Source organism: Pseudophryne corroboree, chromosome 4 (genome assembly GCF_028390025.1).
Source record: "Pseudophryne corroboree isolate aPseCor3 chromosome 4, aPseCor3.hap2, whole genome shotgun sequence".
Lineage (NCBI taxonomy): Eukaryota > Metazoa > Chordata > Amphibia > Anura > Myobatrachidae > Pseudophryne > Pseudophryne corroboree.
In genome coordinates this window covers 61,003,607-61,022,560 of record NC_086447.1, presented here as the reverse complement: position 1 = coordinate 61,022,560, position 18,954 = coordinate 61,003,607, and the positions used below count along the sequence as shown (strand labels likewise).

General features: G+C 50.0%; 1 protein-coding gene across 2 annotated transcripts in view; it reads right to left on the bottom strand.

Moving 5' to 3' along the window:
* The window catches only part of MTMR9 (myotubularin related protein 9), a 163,377-nt gene that overhangs the window by 65,337 nt on the left and 79,086 nt on the right, over positions 1 to 18,954 (bottom strand). The gene's annotated exons all lie outside the window — the stretch shown is intronic.

The following is an 18,954-nucleotide window of genomic DNA, read 5'->3' as shown; positions in this document are numbered from 1 at the left end:
TTTAGTTTTCTGTGATGTTAAGTTCTGTGTCCCCTGTATTGTTCTAATGTGTGTTTATGTACGGCGCTGCGAAACACTTGTGGCGCCATAACATAGGATTTTAATACCTACCGGTAAATCGTTTTCTCTTAGTCCGTAGAGGATGCTGGGGACTCCGTAAGGACCATGGGGTATAGACGGGCTCCGCAGGAGACATGGGCACACTATAAGACTTTGAATGGGTGTGAACTGGCTCCTCCCTCTATGCCCCTCCTCCAGACCTCAGTTAGAAAACTGTGCCCAGAGGAGACGGACATTTCAAGGAAAGAATTTATTGTGTAAACACAGCGAGTGTCATACCAGCGCACACAACGAACATACCGCAAAACGTGGCATTCAATAGAATACCAGCCGGCGGCATGAAAAAAAAAATACACAGCCACATGCTGAGAGAATATGTAACACAACCTGTGTGTCAACACAACCAATAATAAGACACCGCCTGCCATGGCCTACGCAACGTCAGCAACAGCGTGTCAGAAAAGAAACACCACAAGAGTGTAACCATAACCAATAACTGCATACACAGTACGCACTGGGACGGGCGCCCAGCATCCTCTACGGACTAAGAGAAAAGGATTTACCGGTAGGTATTAAAATCCTATTTTCTCATACGTACTAGAGGATGCTGGGGACTCCGTAAGCACCATGGGGTTTATACCAAAGCTCCAGATTGGGCGGGAGAGTGCGGACGACTCTGCAGCACCGGTTGAGCAAACAAAAGGTCCCCATCAGCCAGGATATCAAACTTGTAGAGCATAGCAAACGCGTTTGAACCCGACCAAGTAGCCGCTCGGTAAAGTTGAACCGCCGAGATTCCTCGGGCATCCGCCCAAGAAGAGCCCATCTGCCTAGTAGAATGGGTCTCCACCGACTTCGGTAACGGCAATCCAGCCGTAGAACAAACACGCCGAATCGTATCACCGATACAGCGTGTAACAGACTGCATAGACGCAGGCGCCCCAATCATGCTGGGAGCATAACGGACAAACAGAGCCTCTGTTTCCCCAATCTAAGCCAAATTGGCGACCTAAATATTCAAAGCCCTGACTACACCAAGAGACTTTGAATCACCTAATGCCTAAGTAACCACTGGCATCAACATAGGCTGATTTCTGCGAAACCCAGAAACCACTTTTGGCAGAACTATTATCCAAGTTCTCAATTCCTCCCTATCCACATGGAAGATCAAACAGGACTCTTGAAAAACAAAGCCGCTACTTCCGACACCCGCCTTGCGGACACCAAAGCCAATAGCATGACCACCTTCCAAGAAAGAAATTTTAACACAACCTTTCACAAAGGTTCCAAACAGTGTGACACAAGAAAACGCAACACCACGTCAAGGTCCCACGGTGCCAACTGGGGCACAACTGGAGGTTGGATGTGCAGTACTCCTTCCACGAAGGTCCGAACTTTCGGAAAGGTTGCCAATTCTTTCTTGAAAGAAAATGTATAAGGCCAAAACCGCACTTAAATGAAGCCTAACTTTAGGCCTGCACCCACACCTGCTTGCAAAGAATGGAGAAGAATGACCCAGCTGAAAGTCTTCCTTAGTAGCCTTCTTGGATTCACACCAAGACACATATGTTGTCCAAACACGGTGGTAAGGCTTTGCTGTTACTTCTTTTCTAGCCTGAAGAAGTGTGGAAATGACTTCACAGGGAATACCCTTTCTGGCGAAGATATGGCGTTCAACCGCCACGCCGTCAAACTCAGCCGCGATAAGTCTAGATACACCCCGGATCTTGCTGTAACAGTTTCTCACATAGAGGAAGAGGCCATGGATCTTCTATGAGTAAATCTTGAAGAACTGGATACCAAGCCCTCCTTGGTTAGACCGGAACAATGAGGATCGCTCGAACCTTTGTTCTTCTTACATTTATCACCTTCCGAAGAGTGAAAACGGAGGGGACACATAGTCCGACTGAAAACACCCAAGGTGTCCCGAGGACGGTCACTGCTATAGCTTGAGAGTCCCCTGACCCGGAACAATATCCCTGAAATCGCTCGTTGAGGCGAGACACCCACATGTCCACTTGAGGCACTCCTCAAAGACTTGTCACTTCAGTGAGAACTTCTCGATGACGACTGTATTTCTACCGGATGGAGATCACGTCTGTAGAGGACTGTTAATATAGCGTTTACCAGTCTTTCCACCCAGCAGAAAACCCTTTTTCGGCTTCCCGCTTTACTCCTCGTTCCGCCCAAACGGCTTACTTACACCACTGCAGTCAAATCGTCCTACAGAATTAAGACGGGCAGAAAACGAAGCATATGTTCATTGAAAATAGCTCTTAAATCAAGAAAGCTTATCGTAGACAAGCTTCGCAGCTTGACCCTTTCTTCTAGAAATACTTCCCTGCAAGGACTGCTCCCCAGTCTCAGAAATCTGCAGGCATGGACACCAGGATCTCATCCTGGATTCCGAACCTACGTCCCTCTAGGAGGTGAGAACTGAGCAGACTGCACAGGAGCGATATCCTGGCCATTAGGATTATATTCCAGCGCATGTGTAGGTGAGACCCGGACCACATTTCCAACTGGCCCCGTGAACACCACTCTGGCATTTGACCAGCTCCCCGAAAAGGCCTTTTAGGCCGGACCCATCTTCATCATCAACGGAACATATTGATGGATTGTCACTGCAAATCTGATCCGACTCCAGATCCTCAGACCTCCTTCCACAGGAACACCCAGAACTTCAACCGTTCCGTATCTACTCTGATACCCACCTCCGACGTCTGCGTCGTTTGGAATAACAGGCTTTCCCTGTGTTGAAGCACAGTCATAGATCAAACGACTATTTGCACCACTTGTCACCTGACCACTCCGTAATCAGGAGAGTATCTCAGTACATAATAACAATGGGTCTTACTATTGAAAGAACCGCAGCATACTGCCCTCACTCCGGTTAAATGGCAAAGATAACCTGGATATCAACCTAGGTAAGCTAAATGGGAGGAAAACGCATTTACCCCCTTTTCTACCTTTACGTGCTGGAGCACCTTCATAAGTAGAAACTTTAAATTCTACCTTTTTTTTTTCTTTTTCTTTTTTTTCAGATAGCAGGACAATGTCCAGAACCTGACACAAGTCTGGTATGGCGTCGCGTACTACCTCCCCTTCCAGAGGGGAATCGCCAAGACCTATTAGAAAAATAAGATTTTACTCACCGGTAAATCTATTTCTCGTAGTCCGTAGTGGATGCTGGGGACTCCGTAAGGACCATGGGGAATAGACGGGCTCCGCAGGAGACAGGGCACTCTAAGAAAGAATTAGGACTACTGGTGTGCACTGGCTCCTCCCTCTATGTCCCTCCTCCAGACCTCAGTTAAGGAAACTGTGCCCGGAAGAGCTGACAGTACAAGGAAAATAAGAATTTACTTACCGATAATTCTATTTCTCGTAGTCCGTAGTGGATGCTGGGAACTCCGTAAGGACCATGGGGAATAGCGGCTCCGCAGGAGACTGGGCACAAAAGTAAAGCTTTAGGACTACCTGGTGTGCACTGGCTCCTCCCCCTATGACCCTCCTCCAAGCCTCAGTTAGGATACTGTGCCCGGACGAGCGTACACAATAAGGAAGGATTTTGAATCCCGGGTAAGACTCATACCAGCCACACCGTATAACCTGTGATCTGAACCCAGTTAACAGCATGATAACAGAGGAGCCTCTGGAAAGATGGCTCACAACAATAATAACCCGATTTTTGTAACAATAACTATGTACAAGTATTGCAGACAATCCGCACTTGGGATGGGCGCCCAGCATCCACTACGGACTACGAGAAATAGAATTATCGGTAAGTAAATTCTTATTTTCTCTGACGTCCTAGTGGATGCTGGGAACTCCGTAAGGACCATGGGGATTATACCAAAGCTCCCAAACGGGCGGGAGAGTGCGGATGACTCTGCAGCACCGAATGAGAGAACTCCAGGTCCTCCTCAGCCAGGGTATCAAATTTGTAGAATTTAGCAAACGTGTTTGCCCCTGACCAAGTAGCTGCTCGGCAAAGTTGTAACGCCGAGACCCCTCGGGCAGCCGCCCAAGATGAGCCCACCTTCCTTGTGGAATGGGCTTTCACAGATTTTGGCTGTGGCAGGCCTGCCACAGAATGTGCAGGCTGAATTGTACTACAAATCCAGCGAGCAATAGTCTGCTTAGAAGCAGGAGCACCCAGCTTGTTGGGTGCATACAGGATAAACAGCGAGTCAGATTTCCTGACTCCAGCCGTCCTGGAAACATATTTTCAGGGCCCTGACTACGTCCAGCAACTTGGAGTCCTCCAAGTCCCTAGTAGCCGCAGGTACCACAATAGGCTGGTTCAGGTGAAACGCTGAAACCACCTTAGGGAGAAATTGAGGACGAGTCCTCAATTCTGCCCTGTCCGAATGAAAAATTAGGTAAGGGCTTTTATAGGATAAAGCCGCCAATTCTGAGACACGCCTGGCTGAAGCCAGGGCCAACAGCATTACCACTTTCCATGTGAGATATTTTAAGTCCACAGTGGTGAGTGGTTCAAACCAATGTGATTTTAGGAACCCCAAAACTACATTGAGATCCCAAGGTGCCACTGGAGGCACAAAAGGAGGTTGTATATGCAGTACCCCCTTGACAAACGTCTGAACTTCAGGAACTGAAGCCAGTTCTTTCTGGAAGAAAATTGACAGGGCCGAAATTTGAACCTTAATGGACCCTAATTTTAGGCCCATAGACAGTCCTGTTTGCAGGAAATGCAGGAAACGACCCAGTTGAAATTCCTCTGTAGGGGCCTTCCTGGCCTCGCACCACGCAACATATTTACGCCAAATACGGTGATAATGTTGTGCGGTTACATCCTTCCTGGCTTTGATCAGGGTAGGGATGACTTCATCCGGAATGCCTTTTTCCTTCAGGATCCGGTGTTCAACCGCCATGCCGTCAAACGCAGCCGCGGTAAGTCTTGGAACAGACAGGGTCCCTGCTGGAGCAGATCCCTTCTTAGAGGTAGAGGCCACGGTTCCTCTGTGAGCATCTCTTGAAGTTCCAGGTACCAAGTCCTTCTTGGCCAATCCGGAGCCACGAGTATAGTCCTTACTCCTCTCCTTCTTATGATTCTCAGTACCTTGGGTATGAGAGGCAGAGGAGGGAACACATACACTGACTGGTACACCCACGGTGTTACCAGAGCGTCCACAGCTATTGCCTGAGGGTCCCTTGACCTGGCGCAATACCTGTCTAGTTTTTTGTTGAGGCGGGGCGCCATCATGTCCACCTTTGGTTTTTCCCAACGGTTTACAATCATGTGGAAGACTTCTGGATGAAGTCCCCACTCTCCCGGGTGGAGGTCGTGTCTGCTGAGGAAGTCTGCTTCCCAGTTGTCCACTCCCGGAATGAACACTGCTGACAGTGCTATCACATGATTTTCCGCCCAGCGAAGAATCCTTGCAGCTTCTGCCATTGCCCTCCTGCTTCTCGTGCCGCCCTGTCTGTTTACGTGGGCGACTGCCGTGATGTTGTCCGACTGGATCAACCCCGGCTGACCCTGAAGCAGAGGTCTTGCTTGGCTTAGAGCATTGTAAATGGCCCTTAGTTCCAGGATATTTATGTGAAGTGACGTTTCCAGGCTTGACAACAAGCCCTGGAAATTTCTTCCCTGTGTGACTGCTCCCCAGCCTCTCAGGCTGGCATCCGTGGTCACCAGGATCCAGTCCTGAACGCCGAATCTGCGGCCCTCTAGAAGATGAGCACTCTGCAACCACCACAGGAGAGACACTCTTGTCCTTGGGGACAGGGTTATCCGCTGATGCATGTGAAGATGCGATCCGGACCATTTGTCCAGCAGATCCCACTGAAATGTTCTTGCGTGGAATCTGCCGAATGGAATCGCTTCGTAGGAAGCCACCATTTTTCCCAGGACCCTTGTGCATTGATGCACTGAGACCCGGTCTGGTTTCAGGAGGTTTCTGACTAACTCGGATAACTCCCTGGCTTTTTCTTCCGGAAGAAACACCTTTTTCTGGACTGTGTCCAGAATCATCCCTAGGAACAGCAGACGTGTCGTCGGAATCAGCTGTGATTTTGGAATATTTAGAATCCACCCGTGCTGTCGTAACACTACTTGAGATAGTGCTACTCCGACTACTAACCGTTCCTTGGATCTTGCCCTTATCAGGAGATCGTCCAAGTAAGGGATAATTAAGACGCCTTCTCTTCGAAGAAGTATCATCATTTCGGCCATTACCTTGGTAAAGACCCGGGGTGCCGTGGACAATCCAAACGGCAGCGTCTGAAACTGATAGTGACAGTTCTGTACCACAAACCTGAGGTACCCTTGGTGAGAAGGGTAAATTGGGACATGGAGGTAAGCATCCTTGATGTCCAGAGACACCATATAGTCCCCTTCTTCCAGGTTCGCGATCTTTGCTCTGAGTGACTCCATCTTGAACTTGAACCTTTGTATGTAAGTGTTCAAAGATTTCAGATTTAAAATAGGTCTCACCGAGCCGTCCGGCTTCGGTACCACAAACAGCGTTGAATAATACCCCTTGCCCTGTTGCAGGAGGGGTACCTTGATTATCACCTGCTGAGAATACAGCTTGTGAATGGCCTCCAATGCCGCCTCCCTGTCGGAGGGAGACGTCGGTAAAGCAGACTTTAGGAACCGGCGAGGGGGAGGTGTCTCGAATTCCAATTTGTACCCCTGAGATACCACCTGAAGGACCCAGGGGTCTACCTGCGAGTGAGCCCACTGCGCGCTGAAATTCTTGAGACGTGCCCCCACTGTGCCTAAGTCCGCTTGTAAAGCCCCAGCGTCATGCTGAGGACTTGGCAGAAGCGGGAGAGGGCTTCTGTTCTTGGGGATTTGCTGTCTGTTGCAGCCTTTTTCCCCTTCCTCTGCCCCGGGGCAGAAATGAGGAGCCTTTTGCTCGCTTGCCCTTATGGGGACGAAAGGACTGCGCCTGATAATACGGCGTCTTCTTATGCTGAGAGGCGACCTGGGGTAAAAATGTGGATTTCCCAGCTGTTGCCGTGGCCACCAGATCTGACAGACCTACCCCAAATAACTCCTCCCCTTTATAAGGCAATACTTCCATATGCCGTTTGGAATCCGCATCACCTGACCACTGTCGCGTCCATAACCCTCTTCTGGCAGAAATGGACAGCGCACTTACTCTTGATGCCAGTCGGCAAATATCCCGCTGTGCATCACGCATATATAGAAATGCATCTTTTAAATGCTCTATAGTCAGTAATATACTGTCCCTGTCTAGGGTATCAATATTTTCAGTCAGGGAATCCGACCAAGCCAAACCAGCACTGCACATCCAGGCTGAGGCGATTGCCGGTCGCAGTATAACACCAGTATGTGTGTAAATACATTTTAGGATACCTTCCTGCTTTCTATCAGCAGGATCCTTAAGGGCGGCCGTCTCAGGAGAGGGTAGAGCCACCTGTTTTGATAAGCGTGTGAGTGCTTTATCCACCCTAGGGGGTGTTTCCCAACGCGCCCTAATCTCTGGCGGGAAAGGATATAATGCCAATAATTTTTTAGGAATTATCAGTTTTTTATCGGGGGAAACCCACGCTTCATCACACACCTCATTTAATTCCTCAGATTCAGGAAAAACTACAGGTAGTTTTTTCTCACCGAACATAATACCCTTTTTAGTGGTATTAGTTTTATCAGAAATATGTAAAACATTTTTCATTGCCTCAATCATGTAACGTGTGGCCCTACTGGAAGTCACGTTTGTCTCTTCCCCGTCGACACTGGAGTCAGTATCCGTGTCGACGTCTGTATCTACCATCTGAGGTAATGGGCGTTTTAGAGCCCCTGATGGCTTTTGAGACGCCTGGACAGGCACAAGCTGAGTAGCCGGCTGTCTTATGTCGTCAACTGTTTTTTGCAAAGAGCTGACACTGTCACGTAATTCCTTCCATAAGATCATCCACTCAGGTGTCGACTCCCTAGGGGGTGACATCTCTATTATAGGCAATTGCCCCGCCTCCACATCATTTTCCTCCTCATACTTGTCGACACAACGTACCGACACACAGCACACACACAGGGAATGCTCTGACAGAGGACAGGACCCCACTAGCCCTTTGGGGAGACAGAGGGAGAGTATGCCAGCACACACCAGAGCGCTATATATATACAGGGATAACCTTAAATAAGTGTTTTTCCCCCTTATAGCTGCTATTTGTAATTATTACGCCAATTAGTGCCCCCCTCTCTTTTTTACCCTGTTTCTGTAGTGCAGGACTGCAGGGGAGAGTCAGGGAGACGTCCTTTCAGCGGAGCTGTGAAGGAAAATGGCGCCTGTGTGCTGAGGAGATAGGCTCCGCCCCCTTCTCGGCGGCCTTTTCTCCCGCTTTTATGTGGAATCTGGCAGGGGTTAAAATTCATCCATATAGCCCTGGGGGCTATATGTGATGTATTTTCGCCAGCCAAGGTGTTTCTATTGCTGCTCAGGGCGCCCCCCCCTAGCGCCCTGCACCCTCAGTGACCGGAGTGTGAAGTGTGCTGAGGAGCAATGGCGCACAGCTGCAGTGCTGTGCGCTACCTTGGTGAAGACAGGATGTCTTCTGCCGCCGATTTTCCGGACCTCTTCTTGCTTCTGGCTCTGTAAGGGGGCCGGCGGCGCGGCTCTGGGACCGTACTCCGAGGCTGGGCCTGTGTTCGGTCCCTCTGGAGCTAATGGTGTCCAGTAGCCTAAGAAGCCCAATCCACTCTGCACGCAGGTGAGTTCGCTTCTTCTCCCCTTAGTCCCTCGATGCAGTGAGCCTGTTGCCAGCAGGTCTCACTGAAAATAAAAAACCTAAAACTAAACTTTCACTAAGAGCTCAGGAGAGCCCCTAGTGTGCACCCTTCTCGGTCGGGCACAAAAATCTAACTGAGGCTTGGAGGAGGGTCATAGGGGGAGGAGCCAGTGCACACCAGGTAGTCCTAAAGCTTTACTTTTGTGCCCAGTCTCCTGCAGAGCCGCTATTCCCCATGGTCCTTACGGAGTTCCCAGCATCCACTAGGACGTCAGAGAAAGGATTTTGGAATCCAGGGTAAGACTCATACCAGCCACACTAATCACACCGTATAACTTGTGATAACTTACCCAGTTAACAGTATGAACAACAACAGAGCATCAGACAACCTGATGCAAACATAACATAACCCTCATTTAAGAAATAACTATATACAGCCGCCCAAGAAGAGCCCACCTTCCTTGTGGAATGGGCTTTTACTGATTTTGGAGGCGGCAATCCAGCCGCAGAATGAGCCTGCTGAATCGTGTTACAGATCCAGCGAGCAATAGTTTGCTTTGAAGCAGGAGCACCCAGCTTGTTGGATGCATACAGGATAAACAGCGACTCAGTTTTCCTGACTCCAGCCGTTCTGGCTACATAAATCTTCAAAGCCCTGACTACATCTAGTAACTTGAAATCCTCCAAGTCACGAGTAGCCGCAGGCACCACAATAGGTTGGTTCAAATGAAAAGATGACACCACCTTCGGCAGAAATTGCGGACGAGTCCGTAATTCTGCCCTGTCCATATGGAAAACCAGATAGGGGCTTTTACATGACAAAGCCACCAATTCTGACACACGCCTAGCCGAAGCTAAGGCCAATAGCATGACCACTTTCCACGTGAGATATTTTAACTCCACGGTCTTAAGTGGCTCAAACCAGTGAGATTTCAGGAAACTCAACACCACGTTAAGATCCCAAGGTGCCACTGGTGGCACAAAAGGGGGCTGAATATGCAGTACTCCCTTTACAAACGTCTGAACCTCAGGAAGAGAAGCCAGTTCCTTTTGAAAGAAAATGGATAGGGCCGAAATCTGGACCTTTATGGACCCTAATTTTAAGCCCATAGTCACTCCCGACTGTAGGAAGTGAAGGAAACGGCCCAGCTGGAATTCCTCTGTAGGGGCCTTCCTGGCCTCACACCAAGCAACATATTTTCTCCATATACGGTGATAATGTTTTGCTGTCACGTCCTTCCTAGCCTTTATCAGCGTAGGAATAACTTCATCCGGAATGCCTTTCTCCGCTAGGATCCGGCGTTCAACCGCCATGCCGTCAAACGCAGCCGCGTAAGTCTTGGAACAGATCCTGTCTGAGAGGCAGAGGCCATGGGTCCTCTGTGAGCATTTCTTGCAGTTCCGGATACCAAGTCCTTCTTGGCCAATCCGGAACAATGAGTATTGTTCTCACTCCTCTTTTTCTTACGATTCTCAGCACATTAGGTATGAGAGGAAGAGGAGGAAACACATAAACCGACTGGAACACCCACGGTGTCACTAGTGCGTCCACAGCTATCGCCTGAGGGTCTCTTGACCTGGCGCAATACCTTTGTAGCTTTTTGTTGAGGCGGGAAGCCATCATGTCCACCTGTGGCAGTTCCCATCGATTTGTAATCTGTGTGAAGACTTCTTGATGAAGTCCCCACTCTCCCGGGTGGAGGTCGTGCCTGCTGAGGAAGTCTGCTTCCCAGTTGTCCACTCCCAGAATGAACACTGCTGACAGTGCTTGCACGTGATTCTCCGCCCAGCGAAGAATTCTGGTGGCTTCTGCCATCGCCACCCTGCTTCTTGTGCCGCCCTGGCGGTTTACATGAGCCACTGCGGTGATGTTGTCTGACTGAATCAGCACCGGTTGGTTGCGAAGCAGAGGCTCCGCTTGACTCAAGGCGTTGTATATGGCCCTTAGTTCCAGGATATTGATGTGCAGACAAGTCTCCTGACTTGACCACAGCCCCTGGAAGTTTCTTCCCTGAGTGACTGCCCCCTACCCTCGGAGGCTTGCATCCGTGGTCACCAGGACCCAGTCCTGTATGCCGAACCTGCGGCCCTCGAGAAGGTGAGCACTCTGCAGCCACCACAGAAGAGACACCCTGGCCCTGGGGGATAGGGTGATCAGCCGTTGCATCTGAAGATGCGATCCGGACCACTTGTCCAACAGATCCCACTGAAAGGTCCTCGCATGGAACCTGCCGAAGGGAATGGCTTTGTATGACGCCACCATCTTTCCCAGGACTCGCGTGCAGTGATGCACCGACACCTGTTTTGGTTTTAAGAGGTCTCTGACCAGAGTCACGAGCTCCTGGGCCTTCTCCTCCGGGAGAAACACCTTCTTCTGGTCTGTGTCCAGAATCATGCCCAGGAAGGGCAGTCTCGTTGTAGGAATCAGCTGCGACTTTGGAATATTCAGAATCCAGCCGTGCCGTTGTAACACCTCCCGAGAGTGTGCTACGCTGATCAGCAACTGCTCTCTGGACCTCGCCTTTATGAGGAGATCGTCCAAGTATGGGATAATTGTAACTCCTTGCTTTCGCAGAAGCACCATCATTTCTGCCATTACCTTGGTAAATATTCTCGGTGCCGTGGACAGACCAAACGGCAACGTCTGGAATTGGTAATGACAGTCCTGTACCACAAATCTGAGGTACTCCTGATGAGGTGGATAAATGGGGACATGCAGGTAAGCATCCTTTATGTCCAGAGACACCATAAAATCCCCCTCTTCCAGGCTCGCAATGACCGCCCTGAGCGATTCCATCTTGAACTTGAACCTTTTCAGGTAAATGTTCAGGGATTTTAAATTCAATATGGGTCTGACCGAACCGTCCGGTTTCGGAACCACAAACATTGTGGAATAGTAACCCCTTCCCTGTTGAGGGAGGGGAACCTGTACACCACCTGCTGGAGATATAATTTGTGAATTGCCGCTAACACTACTTCCCTTTCTATGGGGGAAGCTGTCAGGGCCGATTTGAGGTAACGGTGAGGGGGCATCACTTCGAATTCCAGCTTGTATCCCTGAGACACAATCTGTATAGCCCAGGGATCCACCTGTGAGCGAACCCACTGGTGGCTGAAATTTCGGAGACGCGCCCCCACCGCTCCTGGCTCCACCTGTGGAGCCCCAGCGTCATGCGGTGGATTTAGTGGAAGCCGGGGAGGACTTCTGTTCCTGGGAACTAGCTGTATTGTGCAGCTTCTTTCCTCTACCCCTGCCTCTGGCAAGAAAAGACGCCCCTCGGACTTTCTTGCCTCTTTGCGATCGAAAGGACTGCATTTGGTAATACGGTGCTTTCTTAGGTTGTGAGGGAATATATGGCAAAAAATTTGACTTCCCAGCCGTAGCTGTGGAAACTAGGTCCGAGAGACCGTTCCCAAACAATTCCTCACCCTTTTCTCTAACGTCCTAAGTGGATGCTGGGACTCCGTAAGGACCATGGGGAATAGCGGCTCCGCAGGAGACTGGGCACAACTAAAAGAAAGCTTTAGACTACTGGTGTGCACTGGCTCCTCCCACTATGACCCTCCTCCAGACCTCAGTTAGATTCTTGTGCCCGGCTGAGCTGGATGCACACTAGGGGCTCTCCTGAGCTCCTAGAAAGAAAGTATATTTAGGTTTTTTATTTTACAGTGAGATCTGCTGGCAACAGACTCACTGCAGCGAGGGACTAAGGGGAGAAGAAGCGAACCTACCTAACAGGTGGTAGTTTGGGCTTCTTAGGCTACTGGACACCATTAGCTCCAGAGGGATCGACCGCAGGACCCGACCTTGGTGTTCGTTCCCGGAGCCGCGCCGCCGGCCCCCTTACAGAGCCAGAAGCAAGAAGTGTTCCGGAAAATCGGCGGCAGAAGACTTCTGTCTTCAACAAGGTAGCGCACAGCACTGCAGCTGTGCGCCATTGCTCCTCATGCACACCTCACACTCCGGTCACTGATGGGTGCAGGGCGCCGGGGGGGGGCGCCCTGAGGGCAATATAAGACACCTTGGCTGGCAAATCATCACAATATATAGTCCCAGGGCTGTATATGTGATAAATTACCCCTGCCAGAATCCATGAAAAAGCGGGAGAAAAGTCCGCCGAAAAAGGGGTGGGGCTATCTCCCTCAGCACACTGGCGCCATTTTATCTTCACAGTGCAGCTGGAAGATAGCTCCCCAGGCTCTCCCCTGTAGTTTTCAGGCTCAAAGGGTTAAAAAGAGAGGGGGGGGCACTAAATTTAGGCGCAATATATGTATACAAGCAGCTATTGGGGGAAAAATCACTCAGTTATAGTGTTAATCCCTGCATTATATAGCGCTCTGGTGTGTGCTGGCATACTCTCTCTCTGTCTCCCCAAAGGACTTTGTGGGGTCCTGTCCTCAGTCAGAGCATTCCCTGTGTGTGTGCGGTGTGTCGGTACGGCTGTGTCGACATGTTGGATGAGGAAGGTTACGTGGAGGCGGAGCAGAGGCCGATAAATGGGATGTCACCCCCTGTGGGGCCGACACCGGAGTGGATGGATAGGTGGAAGGTATTAACCGACAATGTCAACTCCTTACATAAAAGGCTGGATGACGTAACAGCTGTGGGACAGCCGGCTTCTCAGCCCGCGCCTGCTCAGGCGTCTCAAAGGCCATCAGGGGCTCAAAAAAACGCCCGTTACCTCAGATGGCAGACACAGATGTCGACACGGAGTCTGACTCCAGTGTCGACGAGGTTGAGATATATATACACAATCCACTAGGAACATCCGTTGCATGATCTCGGCAATAAAAAATGTGTTACACATTTCTGACATGAACCCAAGTACCATATAAAAGGGGTTTTATGTTTGGGGAGAAAAAGCAGCCAGTGTTTTGTTCCCCCATCAGATGAGTGAATGAAGTGTGTAAAGAAGCGTGGGTTCCCCCGATAAGAAACTGGTAATTTCTAAAAAGTTACTGATGGCGTACCCTTTCCCGCCAGAGGATAGGTCACGTTGGGAGATATCCCCTAGGGTGGATAAGGCGCTCACACGTTTGTCAAAAAAGGTGGCACTGCCGTCTTAGGATACGGCCACCTTGAAGGAGCCTGCTGATAAAAAGCAGGAGGCTATCCTGAAGTCTGTATATACACACTCAGGTACTATACTGAGACCTGCAATTGCCTCAGCATAAATAGTGCTGCTGCAGCGTGGTCTGATACCCTGTCAGATAATATTAATACCCTAGACAGGGATAATATTTTGCTAACATAGAGCATATTAAAGACGTCGTCTTATATGAAGGATGCACAGAGGGATATTTGCCGGCTGGCATCCAGAATTAATGCAATGTCCATTCTGCCAGGAGGGTATTAGAGACCCGGCAGTGGACAGGTGATGCTGCCTTTAAAAGGCACATGGAGATTCTGCCTTATAAGGGTGAGGAATTGTTTGGGGATGGTCTCTGGGACCTCGTATCCACAGCAACAGCTGGGAAGAAAATTTTTTACCTCAGGTTTCCTCACAGCCTAAGAAAGCACCGTATTTTCAGGTACAGTCCTTTCGGCTTCAGAAAAGCAAGCGGGTCAAAGGCGCTTCCTTTCTGCACAGAGACAAGGGAATAAGGAAAAAGCTGCACCAGACAGCCAGTTCCCAGGATCAAATATCTTCCCCCGCTTCCTCTGAGTCCACCGCATGACGCTGGGGCTCCACAGGAGGAGACAGGTGCGGTGGGGGCGCGTCTCGGGAACTTCAGGGACCAGTGGGCTTGCCCACAGGTGGATCCCTAGGTTCTGCAAGTAGTATCACAGGGATACAGGCTGGAGTTCGAGGCGACTCCCCCTCGCCGTTACCTCACATCAGCCTTGCCTGCTGCCCTCGGAGAAAGGTAGTACTGGCGGCAATTCACAAGCTGTACTTCCAGCAGGTGAAATCAAGGTACCCCTCCTTCAACAAGGCCGGGGTTACTATTCCAAAATGTGGTACCGAAACCAGACGGTTCGGTGAGACCCATCCTAAAATTGAAATCCTTGAACACTTATATACGAAGGTTCAAGTTCAAAATGGAATCGCTCAGGGCGATTATTGCAAGCCTGGAGAATTTCAGGGTATCACTGGACATCAAGGATGCTTACCTGCATGTCCCTATTTACCCTCTTCACCAGGAGTACCTCAAAATTGTGGTACAGGATTGTCATTACCAATTCCAGACGTTGCCGTTGGTCTGTCCCCGGCACCGAGGGTATTTACCAAGGTAATGGCCGAAGTACTTATCCCGTATTATAAAGGTGAGGTCCAGGGAGCAGTTGTTCGTCGGAGTAGCACTATCTCGGGAAGTGCTACAACAGCACGGCTGGATTCTGAATATTCCAAAGTCGCAGCTGGTTCCTACGACGCATCTACTGTTCCTGGGTATGGTTCTGGACACAGAACAGGATAAAAAGGGTTTCTCCCGGAGGAGAAGTCCAAGGAGTTGGCGTCTTTAGACAGAGACCTCCTAATACAAATACAGGTGTCGGTGCATCAATGCACGCGAGCCCTGGGAAAGATGGTAGCTTCTTACGAAGAAATTCCATTCGCCAGGTCCCATGCAAGGATCTTCCAGTGGGATCTGTTGGACAAGTGGTCCGGGTCGCATCTTCAGATGCATCGGCGGATAACCCTGTCTCCAAGGGCCAGGGTGTCGCTGTGGTGGTGGCTGCAGAGTGCTCATCTTCTAGGGGGCCGCAGATTCGGCACACAGGACTGGGTCCTGGTGACCACGGATGCCAGCCTTCGAGGCTCGGGGGCAGTCACACAAGGAAGAAACTTCCAAGGCCTATGGAAAAGTCAGGAGACTTCCCTACACATAAATGTTCTGGAACTGAGGGCCATTTACAATGCCCTAAGTCAGGCTAGACCCCTGCTTCAACACCGGCCGGTGCTGATCCAGTCAGACAACATCACGGCGGTCGCTCATGTAAACCGACAGGGCGGCACAAGAAGCAGGATGGCGATGGCAGAAGCCACAAGGATTCTCCGATGGGCGGAAAATCATGTGTTAGCACTGTCAGCAGTGTTCATTCCCGGAGTGGACAACTGAGAAGCAGACTTTCTCAGCAGACACGACCTCCACCCGGGAGAGTGGGGACTTCATCCAGAAGTCTTCCAAATGATTGTACACCGTTGGGAAAGGCCACAGGTGGACATGATGGCGTCCCGCCTCAACAAAAAGCTACAAAGATATTGCGCCAGGTCAAGGGACCCTCAGGCGATAGCTGTGGACGCTCTGGTAACACCGTGGGTGTACCAGTCGGTGTATGTGTTCCCTTCTCTGCCTCTCTTACCCAGGGTAATGAGAATAATAAGAAGGAGAGGAGTAAGAACTATACTCATTGTTCCGGATTGGCCAAGAAGAGCTTGGTACCCAGAACTCCAAGAGATGATCTCAGAGGACCCATGGCCTCTGCCTTTCAGACAGGACCTGCTGCAGCAGGGGGCCTGTCTGTTCCAAGACGTACCGCGGCTGCGTTTGACGGCATGGTGGTTGAACGCCGGATCCTGAAGGAAAAGGGCATTCCGGAGGAAGTTATCCCTACGCTAATTAAAGCTAGAAAAGAAGTGAACGCAAACCATTATCACCGCATATGGCGGAAATATGTTGCGTGCTGTGAGGCCAGGAAAGCCCCAAAGGAGGAATTTCAGCTAGGTCGATTTCTGCACTTCCTACAGTCAGAGGTGACTATGGGCCTAAAATTGGGTTCCATTAAGGTCCAGATTTCGGCTCTATCGATTTTCTTCCAAAATAGAACTGGCTTCACTGCCTGAAGTTCAGACTTTTGTTAAGGGAGTGCTGCATAGTCAGCCCCCGTTTGTGCCTCCAGTGGCACCGTGGGATCTCAACGTGGTGTTGGATTTCCTGAAGTCGCATTGGGTTGAGCCACTTAAATCCATGGAGCTACAATACCTCACGTGGAAAGTGGTCATGCTGTGGGCCTTGGCGTCGGCCAGGCGTGTATCAGAATTGGCGGCTTTGTCATGCAAAAGCCCTTATCTGCATTTTATATGGATAAGGCGGAATTGAGGACTCGTTCCCAATTCCTTCCTAAGGTGGTATCAGTTTTTCATGTGAACCAACCTATTGTGGTGCCTGCGGCTACTTGGGACTTGGAGGATTCCAAGTTACTGGACGTAGTCAGGGCCCTGAAAAGTATATGTTTCCAGGACGGCTGGAGTCAGGAAAACTGACTCGCTATTTATCCTGTATGCACCAAACAAGCTGGGTGCTCCTGCTTCTAAGCAGACTATTGCTCGCTGGATCTGTAGCACGATTCAACTTGCACATTCTGCGGCTGGACTGCCGCACCCTAAATCTGTAAAAGCCCATTCCACGAGGAAAGTGGGCTCTTCTTGGGCGGCTGCCAGAGGGGTCTCGGCTCTACAACTTTGCCGAGCAGCTACTTGGTCGGGTTCAAACACGTTTGCTAAATTCTACAAGTTGACACCCTGGCTGAGGAGGACCTAGAGTTTGCCCATTCGGTGCTGCAGAGTCATCCGCACTCTCCCGCCCGTTTGGGAGCTTTGGTATAATCCCCATGGTCCTTACGGAGTCCCAGCATCCACTTAGGACGTTAGAGAAAATAAGAATTTACTCACCGGTAATTCTATTTCTCGTAGTCCGTAGTGGATGATGGGCGCCCATCCCAAGTGCGGATTGTCTGCAATACTTGTATATAGTTATTGCCTAACTAAAGGGTTATTGTTGAGCCATCGGTTGAGAGGCTCAGTTGTTATCATACTGTTAACTGGGTATTGTATCACGAGTTATACGGTGTGATTGGTGTGGCTGGTATGAGTCTTACCCGGGATTCAAAATCCTTCCTTATTGTGTCAGCTCTTCCAGGCACAGTATCCTAACTGAGGTCTGGAGGAGGGTCATAGTGGGAGGAGCCAGTGCACACCAGTAGTCTAAAGCTTTCTTTTAGTTGTGCCCAGTCTCCTGCGGAGCCGCTATTCCCCATGGTCCTTACGGAGTCCCAGCATCCACTACGGACTACGAGAAATAGAATTACCGGTGAGTAAATTCTTATTATAAAGGTAAAACCTCCATGTGCATTTTTGAGTCGGCATCACCTGTCCATTGCCGAGTCCACAGGACCCTTCTGGCAGAAATTGACATTGCATTTATTCTAGAGCCCAGTAGGCAAATGTCTCTCTGGTCATCTCTCATATATAGGACAGCGTCTTTTATATGCCCCAGGGTCAGTAATATAGTATCCTTGTCCAAGGTATCAAGTTCCTCAGACAGAGTATCTGTCCATGCTGCTACAGCACTACACATCCAGGCCGACGCAATTGCTGGCCTCAGCAGGGTACCTGAATGTGTATAAACTGACTTCAGGATACCTTCCTGCTTCCTATCCGCAGGATCTTTTAGGGTGGCCGTATCCTGTGACGGCAGGGCCACCTTCTTAGATAAGCGTGTCAAAGCTTTGTCTACCCTAGGGGAGGATTCCCAGCGTAACCTGTCCGTTGGCGGGAAACGATACGCCATAAGTAACCGTTTGGAAATCTGCACTATCCTATCAGGAGAATTCCAAGCTTTTTCACATAACTCATGTGAAGGGGGAAAAGTCACTTCTTGCCTTTTTTCCCCAAACATATAAACCCTCTTGTCAGGGACAGGGTTTTCCTCAGAAATGTGCAATACATCCTTCATTGCTATAATCATGTAGCGGATGGCTTTAGCCATTTTAGGCTGCAACTTTGCATCATCGCCATCGACACTGGAGTCAGAATCCGTGTCGATATCTGTGTCAACAATCTGGGATAGTGGGCGCTTCTGAGACCCTGGTGGACTCTGCGTTGTAGGATCAGGCATGGGTTGAGACCCTGACTGTCCCAAGGCTTCAGCCTTATCCAACCTTTTATGCAAGGAGTTTACATTATAATTTAACACCTTCCACATATCCATCCAATCAGGTGTCGGCGCCGTCGGCGGAGACACCACATTCATCTGCACCTGCTCTGCTTCTACATAGCCTTCCTCGTCAAACATGTCGACACAAGCGTACCGACACACCACACACACAGGGGATGCTCTATGTGAAGACAGTTCCCCCACAAGGCCCCTTGGAGAGACAGAGAGAGAGTATGCCAGCACACACCCCAGCGCTATATAACCCAGGAATTACACAGTAACTTAGTC